Below are 12,845 nucleotides of genomic sequence, written 5' to 3' on the forward strand. Positions count from 1 at the left end.
GTGTGATCGTTTCTGAACATCTGCCTGTATCTGTTTGTGAATATGCTCGTCGACATGTTCGTGTGCATGTTTCTCTACGTTTCTTTTCGTCTGCATGTTTCTGTGTGATCGTCTGAACATCCATGACTGTATCTGTTTATGAATATGCTTCGTGTGCATGTTTCTGTGCGTTTCTGATTTCTTCTACTTCTTTGCATGGAGTTCGGAAACCTCGTGTGCTACAACAAAGAGGAAAAAGAGTGCAGATACTGTTGGCCCCCTGCTGTGCACCTAACCGAGCCACTCGTAGCATGTCCTCAGTATCCTACCCGGAACAATCTAAAGATGTTTGAGGTATCAATCACCATCGGCATTGGAAATGATGATGTGAACATCTCTTTGTGGGATGATCTTGTGGAGAAGTGCACTCAAGCTGTGTTCTCGCTTGAAAGCGGTGGAACTCTGCACCACCTTCATTTCCAGATGGTCACTCGCATACTGTCGACCTCTATAATATCAGTAGGTAAAACTGTGAGGTGTTATTTGATGTGGAATGTCAATAAGCCGCCGGGGGCTATTGTCATGTGCCGTGCATTGCGCTAGATAAAGATGCATATGTTTGAAGGAATGGTAGGTTACTGCCTCAAAGATCTACATAAACCTCACTTTCGCTTTCATGCACACAATGTTTCTGCTGAAGAAATCTCCTATGGCGGCCGAACACTGTATGCACAATTTAGGCAAGGTGACTTGAAAAATAGGGTTTGTCTCATGCCACTGAATATTTTTGAGAGGGCTTTTGTATACATGGAAAACTATATACTCAACAAATGGACAGTGACCCTTGGTGTTACTCTTCTAAAAATGATGAGAAGTGGAAAATATTTCCCTAGTGCTCAATGGATCATTCCGAAGGCAGGCAATGGAATGGATTCTAGCAGAGCTCGTGCGGTGTGGAAGTGCTTGAAGACTCCTGAGCTCGCTGACATCTTTGACATAAGAAAAGTATTCTTCAGAGATCACTACATCGAAGGTGAGTCTGCCAAGTATTTTCTTCTGAAGCCATGTGAATCACAGCAAGAAGATGATCCAAAAGCCTTCCTGCGAAGTGAAGAGGATGGAGTTCCACTTGGCTGCAATAATCCAATCATCGTGGAGGACAGCCCTCCTGATGTCGACCCTCCAGAGCCATACATAAATTCCTCTGAAGAGAAAGCTGCAGAGTTCCTCAGAGCCATCAGCGAGGGAGATGAGTTCATCTCAGTACCGCCAAGCTTGACCTTAGTGGAGAAGCCTTTGTATGAGTCTTGCAGTTCGCTTTCCTTGTAACGTCCGCTAGATATTTATGTACACATAAAACTTCTGGTGGATCAATAAAACAAAGTTTGCTTTTGTTTTCGTCTTTTTTGTTTAAAATATCTTAAATTTCACGCTGGATTAAGTGACGTGCCACGTCAATACACGATATTCCGTATCCTAAGGTACCTGCTGGAAAATAATTCACAAAAATGCATGTCACAAAAATCTCAATATATATGGACCAATTTTTTTGTTTGCTATTAACTAATTAATGACAAGGGCTGCAACCTTTGAGTTGGAAGGTTAATTAATAAATTTTTTTAAAACCTTACGAAAGGTGGTGGGATGTTGCCGGAGTTTTCCAGATAGTTTGTGTAGGTTATGATGTAGAGCAGGATGTCTCTTCCCCTCTCTCTCGTGCACAGCGCGTCATGAACAGTCTCTCTCTCTCTCTCTCTCTCTCTCTCTCTCTCTCTCTCTCTCTCTCTCTCTCTCTCTCTCTCTCTCTCTCTCTCTCTCTCTCTCTCTCTCTCTCTCTCTCTCTCTCTCTCTCTCTCTCGCACGCACAGCGTATCGTGTATAGAGCAACCTCTCTATCTCTCGCGCCACGATGTGTTTGCTCAACCTCTCTCTCCCTCATCACCCATGGAGGAAGAAAGCGAAGGTGCTCGTCGCCCCACGCAGCAAGGTAAAGGTTTGAACCTTAGTATATATATTAATTAGAGCTCGCTTGTTGCGGGCACTGATTTATATATATATATATATATATATATATATATATATATATACACCCAACCGAATAGATAAAATATGCACCCACAACCTTTTTTGGGTTGTATATTAATTTATTACATGCTATTCTTGGAAGCATAACAATGACAATGTCCGCAAGGCCTTTTCAAAATAAGAGAGTTTGCTTCAAATTCTATTTGTAAAGTCCCCTGAAAAAAAATCTAATTATAAATGTAATGATCATAAATCTATAATATTTTAGGCTGGGAGATACCAAAGTTAAGTCATAATGTAAGTGGAGAAAATGGTAAGGGACATCTTGTTATGTTAACCACTCCGTAGGTTAACATGGTTCAGAGTGGTTAACATGGTTTCACTCACCTGACCTATTGTAAGGTGCTTTGCCATCTTACTTATTGAATGGGCACTTATCTTTTGTAAGACTGCACTAGAACCTATTGTAAGGTGCTACGGCACTAGAACATATAAAGCAGCCTTATGTTGAACTTAATGTCAAATAGGGACAGTCTAAGGACTTCGTGTACATACTTGCCTAAGACTAGAATACTTGTGAGCTCTTCTCTTCTCTATTCTTTCTTGTATATATACTATTAGATTCTTGCATGCTAGATGGTTTGCATGCTCGAATAGGATTGCTTGTATATTGCTCCCTCTCGTTAGCTTCTTCTTACCCAGCTTTCTATGAGAGACAACCATTACAAAGGCCAATCTCTATTTACCTCCACCTAGGCAAAGAGACCTCTTCCTTCATCCCTTAGCAAAGCATTCTGGAGTGCCAACGAGGTGAGGACCAACGACAAGCTTGCGCACACCCATATCGAGGAGTTGCATTGCAACTCGAAGGCTCTTAAGACCCAATGATACATTATTCCACAAGGCTAAAGTAAGCTCTTGACTTAAACATATTTGGCATCATTGACAGGCCTAAGCTAGGTTAACTCCATTTATCTGTCCATTCCATTCAAATAACCAAAAAAAACTCAAACTTGAAAAAAACTTATATTTTGTAGCTTCAGTTTTAGACCTGCTTCAAGAAGTCAGAGTGAAACTCTTTGCCGATCTCCACCTAAAGAAACTCAAAGACTATCCCAACCCTATGTTGGAGAAAGAGAGAATGAGACAAGCCCAAAGCTTGTAAGGAAGGTGCAAGTTGAACTACAGCCATACTTGAGTAAGTGGTCGAGTTCAAACCACTGACCCCGCTTGGGCTAACCACCACCCAGACCTCATACCAAAGCCAATCATAGAACCTAAGAGGGAAACTTGGAGCATGCCAAAGACCTTGATCGATTTCATAACCATTCTCAAGTGGCTACAAAAGAGCCAATTTCGGAGTCTCCGTTCGTGGAATTAATTCACCCCGCACTACTAGATGTAGTAAAGGAGAACTTAGTGGGAGGAGAAAGCTGGACGTCCATAGGTCATCACAGTCACCATAATATTTTCTTTGAGGTGACAACTTCATTTCGACCCCTTTGGAGGCGTCGCCTCTCCTGAGGCAGGTTCAGTGTACATTCCTTATACATTGGCAAGTCCAAGCCTACCTCTCAGAGTGAGTACGAACCCCTCCTGCAAGACATAGCAAGCCTCATAATCTTCTTGCCCTTAAAGGTCCAAGTCCATATAAGTTTTCTTTTATAAGGAAATTATCAACTTTAGAGAGACTTATTCGATTAGATGACTAGGAACCTAAGATCCCACATATCTGAACCTAAAGAGGAGGAGGATGAGACATGCCACATTAAGGGCTCTCCTTTCTTACCCAAGATTAGAGGACATACAAAAGTGCCCATGAACAAGATGGGATGCTATTTTGGAAGTGATGAAATAAATGCCATGTTACATATCGTGTACAAAAGAACGATGGTCTTTGCAATCTTGGATCGTGGTGCCGGTGTCAGTAAAATCACCAAGGATTGCTGGGAGACCTAGGGAAGTCCACCACTCACTCACAGGCACAAGCCTCATGGTTAAGCTTTCCGAAGCACAGCTCATTGGGGGTTATTCAAAATGCAAAGATTAAGACCTTCAAGCTAAGCTGCCCCCACCACACATTCATGGGGTGATGGATTTTTAGATAGAAAAGAGGGTTGCACACCATGATCCTCAAAAGGCCTTTCATGCAAGAAGCAAGGCTTCATGGTGATGGATTTCTAGATAGAAGAAGAGAGTTACACACTATGATCCTTAGTTTATAGAGCATGCAATAGAGAAGCTCAAACCACGTCAACTGATCTCTGTAGAGCTTGTAATAGATGCTGGTGGATGGTGAAAATGAGAAGAATGGTGAAGATAAGGACCAAGAATATGAGCCCCTCCCAAAGCCTATCGACTCCAAGTACTAGAATCACAAATCCCGCCAGATCCGAGTCTTGGATGGTGAAGATGAGGACCAAGAATATGAGCCCCTCTCTCCCAAAGCCTGTCGACTTTGAGTATTGGATGCTCAAGATAAGGACCAAGAATATGAGCCCCTCCTAGAGCCTACCGACTCCAAGTATTAGATTCACATTCTGCCAATGATGGGCACTCTTCCACAAAAGTTGGGACAAGGTTTGCATGATTAGATGGTGCCAAAATCACATCCATGTTCAAGAAACGTACATTCAAAAATAGAACTAGTGGTGGAACCTACTCACCTTGAGCTATCGTTCCCCCACTAGAGTGCCCACCTTCTCGCTTTAAGCTAGAGTTTCCCCTAGAAAGACCACTTGCTCCACCTTAAGCTACAATTCCCCTAAAAAGACCACTTGCTCACCTTGAGCAATTCTCCTAGAAAGACCACCTAGTGTATTGGTTGTTCAACCAGGGCTAGCCATAACATTTTATCTTGGAAGATGTGGAACTCATTAGGCCACCCACCCCTTGCACCATCCGCAACTATCATCACCGGGATAAACAATTCCCAACTCATAACCTTTCAAGGTCAATTTTACAATGGAACTAAACTTGTGTCTTGCAAGTTTTATAATCCCCGTAGGTACTATGAAAGAGATCATCATCCTTGGGAGGGGTTAGATTACAGCTATGTGATCAATTGGTGGAAAAGCACTGCAACACTGGAGCTTCCCCATGGCGTTAGATTACAGCTATGTGATCAATTGGTGGAAAAGCACTGCAACACTCGAGCTTCCCCATGGGGTGGTCCTTGTACCCTTGGTGAACAAGGATACCTCCAAATTATTGAACATAATTTTAGGCCCATCATAACCCCTAACACCCAACACTTCTTTTGGTGAACGAGGATACCTCAAAATTATCAACATAATTTTAGGCCCATCACCCAACACTTCTCTTACCTTGCTGCTCGCGTGACCACCCCCTCATCCCATTATAGAGATACAAATCCTCACCAACAGTAAAGACCAATACCAACCCCTAAAGGAAAAACCCAAGAAGCCTCTAGGGATGTCACCAAGAAGGAGTGGGTACCCAAGAGTACCTAGCTAACCAAGGTAGGTACAATGACCTGGCAAACCACCATTTCGCCAAAAGCCTATTTATGAGTACAGATCTACCAAGTGGGAGCCCCAAGCAACCAAGTTTTACCCACACCCTATATCGAGTCCTGCTGAATCCCCAATCAAGATGTTAGAAGCTCAAGGATTCTACAAGGAAACACTTTCGTTTGGGTCCCAAAAACCTAATAGCCTAATGTCCAAAGTTAAAGAGCATCACACATCTTCAAGTCCTAGTTCAAATCCAGTAGGTCCCAACCAAGCTATTAGAAGCACAAGGCTTATACAAAGCAAACCCTTACATTTGGGTTTCAGAGTTAATAAAACTTGCACCATAAGTCTCAACAACTGCACCACCACAAAAGTTAAACCAAAGATGGAAAAGTCGTGCCTTCGATGCTAACCCTAAATCTTAACTAGGAATGGAGAGGAGCGGCTCCCACCTCGACTCGTGTGTTTGACACCACCTCCGAAGAAGTCAAAAGAGTCTGTTGAAACTAAGCAACAAGAGGTAACACCTTACCCATGTGCACTAGCCATGTCTAATCTCATTTCTATCAAAGAAGAGACACCCATGGTTCAAAACCCCAAAGAGAGTCATGCACATGGCACCGCCAACAAGTAGTCCCAAGGTTCAAAATCACCATCATAACCCCACAACACTGCGCCACACTACAACACAACCTCACTAGCTAGAATTAGAAAGATAAAACACAATTAAGCATGCCAGCACAGCTAACGCTAGTAACATCCAAGCCTTTGTTATGGATATGCAAGCAGTTCTCCACCTTTGCTCAATGAGCCCATGCAGTAAGCCTAAAACCTTAAACCTCCATTGTACATATGTAATGTAGCACCTCTTACAAATTGTACAAACACATATATATAGGAATGATAAAAAATAAAAAAACTAAAATAAAACTACAAACAGTAACAACAAAAATTGACACATGCACACACCTCCCGATGTATCCACACAGTACACGTGTACACACATTAACAAACTTAAGCACGTGTTAAAAAATGGCCCCGTGGCCACATGGCCATGTGGATGATCTCGTGCAAGGGCCTAGCCAATGGCTCTCCCCCCTCGACGTCAACTTGTATATTCCCATCTCCATCGTGTGTGTGTGTGTGTGTGTGTGTGTGTGTGTGTGAGAGAGAGAGAGAGAGAGAGAGAGAGAGAGAGAGAGGGAGGGAGGGAGGGAGGGAACGGCAAAGTGGAAGCAGGAACATTTTTCCATTAATCCCCTCCAACCCAAAGAGGATGTCCATGCCCATAAGTGCCAACTCATTTTTCCATCAATCCCCTTTGACCCAAAGAGTTAGCAATTCATGCTACAAGTGCCAACTCGTCCACAATCTAGCACGACCAGTAAAACCACCTCAAAGATAAGACATCAATCTCACTGATCGACAAACAAAGACCGCCGGTGAACCACACACAAAACAAGCAGTCTATCAAACCAACGACATGAAAGGATGGTAAACCCTCCTTTTATTGCTTATTTCGGCTCTCCATTGAGTGGGTACAGTGCTTGCTCCCCAAGGAGGGTAGAGCCTAGCTGGGTTTTCTTGCAAAAATATTGCCCAAATAGTCCAAATGCTAACCAACCTGTAAGTCCAAAAGGAAATCCCGCTAACTCCAAACCCAAATCCTGCTAAGTCCAAACCCAAATCTCACTAAGTTCAAATCCCAAAAAGTCTAAACCAAAATTAACTTCTACTTATAAATAGACCCTTGTAAGTTTCTGGTTTGCATTGAACCCTCTTCACAACATCATTTTGCCATTGGCACTTAAGTCCATAAACCCGGGTAGCCCGTCTAACCTTGTTGTCCATTCAGCACCATTCCATGCACTCATGCCTTCCATTGGTTGCACCCAATAGCCTTAATTGTACCTTGCTCCATGCATTTCGACATCGTATCTGATTCTGACAAGTCGCATCAATGGCCCATGCCAATACTTTACATACCTTAGATGAGATCGTCTTGTTTTGTCTATTTCATTGAGTCTTTGTCAATCTAAGTCCAGCCCACTTTGTAGCCATAAATCACCATTCTGATTCTGACAAGTCGCATCAATGGCCCATGCCAATACTTTACATACCTTAGATGAGATCGTCTTGTTTTGTCTATTTCATTAAGTCTTTCTCAATCTAAGTCCAGCCCACTTTGTAGCCTAAATCACCATTCTGATGTCTGTGCACTCACAAGGGCTACTAGCCTGCTGTCCATGCACAACACACACAGACTTTGTGAAGATGTGCATTGGGGAATCCTCCATCTTGGCCCAATCAAATGGGCATCCAAATTGTGGTCTATAAAGCCTTCGGATCCACGCCCCCAAATGGAGATCTTCACACAAAGTGGTTATTCAATCACCCGGGCTCTTTGTATCTCCCCCCAAGGAGTGAACATGCCTACAACCATGCTAATCAAGCGAGATAAAGATGCCCAAGAGGTCAAAGTAAAGTTGCATGCCCAAGGTTGGCATTGTCCGGTAATCCAAAATTTCACCCCCCCTAATCCATAAAAGCTATGTAGGTCTTCACTTCTTTTTGCTAACATCATCATGCTTTTAAAGTAAGAGGGCCAATTAGCCACAAAACCTTCAAAAGAGGATCAAGAATCACCTAGGTCCATTCAACCATGTCCACCAAGCCGCCTATAACTTGTAGTTTACCAATGTACATGCCATAGTGGGTGTCTTAAATTCTTCCATTCTCATGGACAACCCAACCTCATTCACATCCACCTTATTAACAAGCCTTGTTACACATTAAAACTCAATTTCATATCCCCAACCAAAGAAAGCAAATAAATAAGTGTCGATTGTGTGTTGAAGTTTTCATTGAAAGAAAGTGGTGTTGGAGTTTTTATTAGAAGGAGCTTCTACGTGACTACACCTTTAGCCCCTGCCCATGCAAGACACATTTGTAATATGCACACGTGTTCTATATGTAGTAGACACATCTAAGAAGAATCAACATCGATTACACATCTAACAAGAATAGGCATCAATTATCTCAAGAACCTATACTAAGCCTCATCATTGATAGTTGTCCAAGTATATTTCTAGATGGGGGGACTATGGTAGCGAGTCTATCCATTGCTTGGACCATCCTCAAATCACCAGAAACCTTTCTTGACCTTTTCTTTGACCACACCAATCACTAATCTAAATAACCTTTATCCCTAGTGCTTAATAACATCAAATCCCTTGAGCTACAAAGGTTGCCCCCCATCAACTCCATTGTCGCTATGGGCAAACTCCACTACCACACATCAATATCTCACGATCTTGACTTGCCAAGAAAAGGGATGTCAAGTAAATGTTAAGGAAAAGCAATAAAGTGAGTTGAAGAAAGAAATTGAGCTGGAGAAAATATCCGAGTTAGAGGAATATACATATAGGGCGCACATTCTGCCCATTTACCCATGCATGTCACATGCATATTTCACTATGGGTATTACAATTTATTTTCACATCTTGCACCTCATGGAATGCAAGGACACATGCACTTGCCAATAGACCTTGTCAATGCTAACCCTCTAGGTATATCTTTGGGTTGGGGGGACCATGGCATAAGCCATAACCAATGGTACAACCCATCGCCTAGAAAATCATTAACCTTATAGGTACCTTCGAGGGCTTTAATGCATGCAACCTCTACTTCAACTTCAATTCCACACACCCAAGCTTGCTGTGGGATAACCTTTTAGCCACAAAGTAGCCCAATCTCTAAGCATTACATTAGTGAGGTTGGAGCATAATATCATGTCGTGTCAAGAACATTTGGACTATCAATCATTCATTGGTGGTTGTCACCTTTATTTCGGACTATCAATCATTAATTGGTGGTCTTGGTCCTCATTCTTCTAATCAAAGGGTACATGCCACTTCTGAACTTGAAGGGCCCAAGCCATTTCCACAACAAAAGAAGGCCTCGCATGAAGAAATTCTACTTCGCATCTACTTCCATGCCACCTCGATAAATTACCTACTACCACCAAGGCTTATCACCAAGGCCACCCACCCATACCATCTACTTTGCATCTACCAAATTATCTACTACCACCAAGCCCACCCAAAGCTTATCACCAAGGCCACCCACCCATGCCATCTACTTTTCATCTACCTTCCATGCCGCCTCGACAAATTACCTGCTACCATTAAGGCCACCCAAAGCTTATCACCAAGGCCACCCACCCATGCCATCTACTTTGCATCTACCTTCCATGCCACCTTGCCAAATTACCTACTACCACCAAGGCCACCTAAAGCTTATCACCAATATGCCATGTATTCGGTTTTGCCAAATTACCTACTACCACCAAGGCCACCTAAAGCTTATCACCAATATGCCATGTATTCGGTTTTGCCAATTGGTCCCAACCCATACAACTTAGCCTTGCACACCAACTTCATGGTGTATCTTCAACCATCCACACCTCTCTAACCTATTCGGTTTTGCTAATTGGTCCCAACCCATACCACTTAGCCTTGCACACCAACTTCATGGCGTATCTTCAACCATCCACACCTCTTCATCCCAATGGCTAACTTCACCCCGCTGACTTAGATGATGTGAGGATGCAGTTCTTCCCAGTTTATTTTTTCTCCTACTTCTGCTGCTCTGAGCAGTCTGTAGTTTTTATTGGATATGTCTTCCATCTTGCCCATGAACATGACGTTCTGCAAGAAAAAGATGAACTTTTCCAGCCGGGTTTCTTCTGCCACATCCTTCACCTGATGCATGTTTCCAGTCTTTGGAATTTCTTCTTCCACCCTCGGCTTCAAGTTTGTGTCCATTGTACCATCCATTGACAATCCTAGTGCATGATGCTCTGTGAGCTCTGAAACTTTTATAAGCTCCTTCTCCTCTACATGTATTGTGTTGGTCTCCAAAAATTTATTTATCAGTTTCCCCCCATCCTTGGGGTCCTACAGCTCCTCCCACTAGTGCTCCATGTTCTTTCTTCCTCATATTAAGGATTATCATAGGCATGCATAGGCTTTTCTCAGGCCTTTTGTTTGGCCTTTGAGACTTATTGATCTTCGGATGGTGCTGTCTTTTGAGAAAGTGTTGTAGATGGGTGAGAGAGTTGTAAGAAAGAGGGCAAATTGTGAATGTATGTGTTTAGTCTCCTTGTGTTCTTTTTTGTGATGTTTTCTCATTTTCACTTCCTTTTTTGGGGTGTTGTCGTTTTTGGCTTCCCAATTTTCAATGTGATGTGACCCTTGATTCATATCATACCTATCATCTCGACTTAATGGTATTAAAGCTTTCTTGTTGTCTTCCCATCTTACCATTGCGAGTGGGCTTTTAATGATGTTGTGACACCTGTCCTCCATGCAGTTGCTTATGGCAACATTGTGGCCTTTTGAGTTGTTGACGTGGATCGAGCTGGTACACACTTGGTCACTTGCTTTTTTACTGTCCTAGCTTTGATTGGTTGCCGAGATCTGAGCTTTTGCGGTTTGGCCATAGGGCAACATCTAACTTTTAGTCCCGATCATTTTTGTTAGCCTTTACAATTTTCTTGAGAATTTTGGTTAGAACCTTGTTGGTCGATTCCGCCTTGATATTCAAAAAATTATATTATTCTATAAAACATCCATGAAAAAGTGCTCACCGAAAATAATAAAATATACCCAAAAAATTAATTATTATCATTTTTACCACCAGTGCTTAAATTTGAAGCCCATTTTAACTTCAAAGGGGTTTTAGGGTTTCAAATGACACCTAAAAGTTTAGCTAAGGTTTTAACTATGAGACCCAACTCAATTGCCAAAGTTTCAAAAAGAAGCCCAAGTATAAGGCCCAAGGTTACAGGGGGTTATATATATATGTGTGTATATATATATATATACAAAAAGAAGTTGAAAAAAACTCAAATAGCTATTGTGTTAACAACATAAGCTGACATTATGCCATGGTCTACAAGCGATCCATGACTACTTTTTGTAAAGATCTTACGTAGTGTGTGTGTGTGTGTGTGTGTGTGTGTGTGTGTGTGTGTGTGTGTGTGTGAATATATATATATATTGATTCTTTAGGATTTTGTATAAAATATGCATCTTTATTCTTAATTATCTTCATCGTTATTCTTTATTATCTTCAATGCACTTGTTGTAACTTGCTAGTACTCTTCTTGCATGGTTCCCAGCTTCCCACAATAAAAGCATCTAGAATTCTAATTTCTTGGTTGGTTATTTTAAGAAGAACCTGTTCCTCTAGAGGTACATGTACATGTACCACAAACCATGAGAGGAGCCTCTTTCCCTACTTCCTCTACCTCTATCAGTGTAGAAGACAGTTTCACCTCCACTTGCCTGACTAATAGATCCCCCCAGTCTAAGCTCCTCACTCACAACCAACTCCACAAAACCTGGATAGTTCTCACAAACATTGATGGAAGTCTCGAATGTCTTATATTCCTTTCCAAGACCATTTTATGTGGTTGTTGCATCATCACCATCAACAAGTGAACCAATGGTACCCCAATGCAGCTTTCGCCTTTTGCACATATTCACCCTTCTTCATGCTATTTGTTTCATGGAGACCCATAAGAATGTTGGTTAGAGACACATGACCTTTAAATGAACCATTTCCCCCCTTTACTTTAAGTACAACGTGGACTCCTCCTTTCTTGATCTCTCATGGCAAAAGATTAACTCGATCATCCGTTGGCTTTTACTTTTGTAAACCCACTTAGTGCCAATTACCTTATGCCTTGCAAGACAATCTACAAAGGTCCCAAGTGTAGTTTTTCAACATGGAATCATATTCTACTTGTATGACTTCCATCCACTTTAAATCCCCTTATGCTTATTGAGTACCTCTGTCATAAGAGCAAAATTCACAAGAAGATTCTCTCGAGCCCTATTTTGCCTATTTTACTCCTCTAACCTTCTTGATCTCCAAATATCTCGAGGTGCATCCTCGATGGCCAGAGGTTCTACTCCATCCAAAAGTTGTCTGTAGGGAATGGCTTAGGTTTTTATGGTACGTCATGGTATTTTTCATCATTTTTAAAATCCATGTCCATAGGAAATGGGGCAGGTTGTCCTCCATCAAAATGCAAGGAAACCCATGCTAAATTTAAAGGTTGCATTGCTTTTGGTGATTTCCTTATTTCATGATGAATAAGAAGGAAGCTCCTCCTCCATCCAGCATGGTTGTTCTTGGAATACCACATCACGGCTCACTATGATCTTCTTTGCCTGAGGGTCATAGAGCCGATATCCCTTTGACTCCATGTTGTAGCCTAAGTAGATGTATTTCTACCTTTTGGCATCCGATTTAGTCCTCTGAGCATCTGGAACATGTATAACATTTCACACCCAA

The sequence above is a fragment of the Cibotium barometz genome, chromosome 18 (genome assembly GCF_041138505.1).
Source record: "Cibotium barometz isolate CiBa-2024 chromosome 18, ASM4113850v1, whole genome shotgun sequence".
Taxonomy (NCBI): Eukaryota; Viridiplantae; Streptophyta; class Polypodiopsida; order Cyatheales; family Cibotiaceae; genus Cibotium; species Cibotium barometz.